This window comes from Canis lupus, chromosome 9 (genome assembly GCF_048164855.1).
Source record: "Canis lupus baileyi chromosome 9, mCanLup2.hap1, whole genome shotgun sequence".
In the NCBI taxonomy this organism is placed as follows: domain Eukaryota; kingdom Metazoa; phylum Chordata; class Mammalia; order Carnivora; family Canidae; genus Canis; species Canis lupus.
The window spans coordinates 57,865,269-57,869,763 of record NC_132846.1 but is presented as its reverse complement, the minus strand read 5'-3'; the positions used below and the strand labels follow the sequence as shown (position 1 = coordinate 57,869,763).

General features: G+C 34.0%; 1 long non-coding RNA gene across 1 annotated transcript; it reads left to right on the top strand.

The window, feature by feature from the left end:
* The first annotated feature begins 1,967 nt into the window (after window positions 1-1,967).
* LOC140639475 (uncharacterized) lies at window positions 1,968-4,026 on the top strand. Its single transcript, XR_012036191.1, has 3 exons — window positions 1,968-2,113; window positions 2,677-2,852; window positions 3,588-4,026. It is a non-coding gene; the product is annotated as an uncharacterized lncRNA (long non-coding RNA).
* The last annotated feature ends 469 nt before the right edge of the window (window positions 4,027-4,495 follow it).

Sequence of the window (4,495 nt, the reverse complement as noted above, 5' to 3'; positions counted from 1 at the left end):
TCTGTCTACCTTCTGCTTAGGTCATGATCTTGGGGTCCTGGAATCGAATTTCATATCTGGCTCCTTGCAGGGAGCCTGCTTCTCCCTGTGCCTATGTCTCTGCCTCTCTCTGTATGTCTCTCATGAATACATACATAAAACTTAAAAAAAAGAAAAAATTGGATTCTTACCTACAAATAACCTACAGCCACATTAGAAATCTCTTTAAAGCACACCTAGTATGTATAAATCCAAATTTACAGACAAGATAAATTTGGGGTAAGTAATCCTATAAAAGAGCAACTCAATTAATGTTTTAAATATGAACCTCCTAAGATGTGATTAACATGAAACCACTCGTTAGCAAAGATTTTCACTTAAGGCAGTACACTTAGGTAAAACAAACAAAGATTCCAATAAAGACAACCATGTTTAAGGAATACTGGCATAAGAATATTATGAGGATATTAAATAGATATAGCAATGTATTATAAAACAAATACATTAAAAAATCGGTAGAAAGTAAGCTCCTATGGTTTGGAAGAGTCTCAGGGAGACTAGCTTGAGATTTCCCCCGGCCTACTGATAGTTTTACTGCCTTTGAATTTCAAATACTGATCAGTGTTTCTTATCTTCTCTTTGAAGCAAATAGTTTTTACCCAGGAGTTAGTATAGGAGAAAACGTAAAATAGAATTGAGGGTTTTTTTGCTTCTATATCTGTAAATGCAGCTTTATTTTTTTTTTCTCCTAGCTCTCTAACATTCAGAATTCAGAGGTACTTCTCATTGAATTTAGGAATTAGAAGTCAAATTTTCTGTGTATTCCATTGATAATAATTTCAGTGTGGACGAGGATAAGCAACCATGTATAACTCTCTCCACCCAGAGGAGGTCATCTTATTCTTACTTGCTCACTCAGATTCCAATTTATTTTCATCCATGTCATGGCTGTCTATAATTTTCTTTTTCCTCATTCTTTCTGTTTCTGCACCTACTTTGAAAGTTCATCTATGCAAATGAGGAAATATATTATCACTATTCTCATTCCTAGCTATTGTTTCCAAATGGGCATCTCTCGGATTTAGTGACTAAATGTTTAGATTTCCACGTATCACACGTTTCTTCTGTATCTGCAGCATGAACCTGAATCACAATTTCTGAATGGCGCATAGCCTTCACTTTCTAGCTGCAGACAGAACAAATTTGCCTGTTTCCCAAAGGGGTAATCAGAAGTTATCCTTCTCCTGAGACAAAAGAAAATCAAGCAAGCTTATTTAGTTCTGTTTTAAGTGCCAGCGAGCTGGTTTAGACAAGGGAAGAATGCTGCAAGGTCCCTATCTAACTCTTCTAACAGATGTGTTCAATCTGAGTGCATTTCAGCACATTGAGATGTAAAAATAGGGACTGAGGGTTTTTTTTTTTTTTTTTAAGTAAAGTGCCTTGTATTCCATGAATAACCATTCGAATACAATTGTACATTTCAAGTGTATTGTGTGTTTTTAATAAAGAAAGAACACAAAGATCGTATCATTCAAATGGAAATGATTTTTTTCATCTAATCTTATCTAACGTGGTGGTGCCAATCTTACAGCAAAAGAATACTTGTCAAAGCTAATAAGGAAGGTTGCAAGAATTTTTGTATCTTCCCTGGCATCTTTGTAAACATAACAGCTGCCTCATTTATTAAATGAGAGGATACTATGGCATTGGTAATTATAGCTGTGCCTCAGGTAGAATAATAAAAAGTGAATTTATCATAATTGCACAGCAATAACAAGGTGAGCTTTTTATATTCTGTTGATATACTATTCTCTCACTATGAGGGTTATACTCATATCCAAGTTGTATACATGAAAAAATTCTATCCCTAATGTCAGTCTTATTTTTATTGAAATATTATGCTGTGTATGTAAGTAGATGGTATGATATTTTTATTTATTTATTTATTTATTTATTTATTTATTTATTTATTTATTTACAAGATTTTATTTATTTATTCATGAGAGACACACAGAGAGAGAAGCAGACTCCATGCAGGGAGCCTGACGTGGGACTCGATCCAGGGACTCCAGGACTATGCCCCGGGCTGAAGGCAGATGCTTAACCTCTGAGCCATCCAGGGATCCCCTGCATGGTATGATATTTATAGTCATTTTCTGTACCTAGGATATATGGAAAGTTTTCCATCCCCTTGGACACTCTTATATGATATAATTTTGACATAATTTTTATGACCTCATTTGTTAATTATAAAAACAACGGAGTTTCAGGAACTTCTTGAGTAACAAGAAGAAAGATTTAAACATTTAGGATGTATTCTAAAACAAAACAATCCAACAATAAGACCATTAGTTTAGTTCTATTCCGAACTGCGTGTGTTGACCCATGCTGTTGCAAACCACACGCTTGGTGGTATTTCTATGGTAAAGATCATGTCAGGAATTGAGAATGGAAAAGTCACACATCCAAGTTATAAATACAAGTAAACTAAAATCACAAGTTTAATTTATTTTCTTTAGTTTTCTGTTTTAATGAGAGTCAAGCAAGTGGCCTCTCCTCTGATTTGCCAGCTTTCCTCTCCCTGGCTCTCGTTTGATAAGATGTCCAAATCCAAGTGTTAATACTTTTTTGCCAGTTACTAGTCATTACTCTTTCTCATACTAATGTTCTCAAGTTTATCTGATTTTTTTTTTCTAGTCTTTGCAGAAAGTAGCAGAACTGAGTTGTCCAGGCAAAACTCAATATTCCAGACCTTCTACTTCTACCTTTCTCTTTGGTGCTATTCGAATTTTTAAGAGGATCAGTCTCTTCGGATTGCTTTTAATCTCCGCAGGACTCACAATTTCACCACCTCGAAAGCATGCAAAGTATATGTAAGTCCTTTAATCTATAAAGGAAGAAAATGCATATACTTTCAGATTCACTTATATGTGCTTCGAATGATACAGAATGTAAAAGTGAAGAGCAATTAGTATTCAAATTCCCATTGGAGTACACTTGTACAAAACCATGTATTTTATTAGTACACTGAGGAATTGTTTAAATAACTAGTGCAGTATTCTTAGCATCCAGATGAGTTTAACAGAAGCTGTTCCAATGAGGGAGGGTTCTGCAGGCATCTGTGAAATGATTAGCCTATGCTTATCAGTTGGGGATGGTAGACATTCCAAGTAGATTGCAAGGTGTGGTAGTGAAGGTATCTCATTTTTTAACTCTATGGTAGCATCCTGGTTGTCCTTGAATTAATATGAAATGATCTTAAAATTTCAACATTTAGTTGAAAGTGTCTATCAATATCTACACTGTATGTATATCTAAAGCTTTGTCTCTATATTCTCAGTGTTGTTTACTTTTTGCTTTTCCTTCTGGATCACAAATAGCCCCTAAGAAATAATAAAACATGACTTTTGCAACTCCATTTACAGACAAAACCTGCTAACCTCAATATCTTTAATCAAAGTCTTTGTCACATCTGAATGAGAAAATGTAAAATGCATATAGTTAAAAATAAAAAAAAATTTCTTTGAAGTGTATAATAATCTTTGTATTACACTGTTCTAAATTCCTGAATATGAAACTGAAAATATTTCTTTCTCACATATCAACAGGTGGATGTTCTTGACTGAGAGGCAAGTTTTAACTCCACAATTATTTGCAAGCCCAGGTCCTTTTGACATTGGGATTCCATGATCTTCCACTGCCTTGTTATACTGTGAATCCAGCCAGCAGAAGTAGAGATTGGAAGAGACATATTCACCAATATATATATTCCACGAAAAAGATTTAGTAGCTCAGCTACCTCTATCAATAAGAGAAGCTGAAAATTAGTCTAACAGTGTGACCCAGATGAAGAAAGCATGTATTTTTTTTTTATAATCAGATAGTATGTTGTTATTCCCTTGAAATTAAGCCATTTCAATAAGCACCATGACCAATTTGCATACCTTCAATACCATACACCCTTTGTTCTTTTGAACAAATATATGGCTTCTCTTTATCTGAAATTTGTTTATTTTACATATTTACTTGTGATCATTTTTTTTTGTCTCTTCCCCTCTTGTTGTAAGTTCCATGAATTTGTAGACTGCTCATCTTGTTCACTACTTTTTAACCAATACACATATAGGCACTCATTTATTAAAAGAGTACATAACTACATGGTTTTATTCATTCTTTCAACAATACTTTTGAGCAATTGCTATCCAGCAGGTATTGACCTAAACCTTACAGATAAAAAAAGGTAAAAAAAAAAAAAAAGGGTAAAAAAAGAAAGAAAAGAAAAGAAAAGAAAAAAGAAAAAGAAAAAGGAAAAATTGTCAAAGCTTATCCTCCTTTTAGTCTAATGGAGGAAATAGTTGAATACACAGGCAGTTTGAGTGTAGTGTGATAAATGGTATAATAGAGGAAGAACAGAGTGCTCTTGAAATTCATAGGAGGTGCTCCTTACCTATTAAAAGGAGGATCAATATGGAGTCTCTAGTGGAGGCTAATTCCAAGAGACCTGAAAGATAAGAAA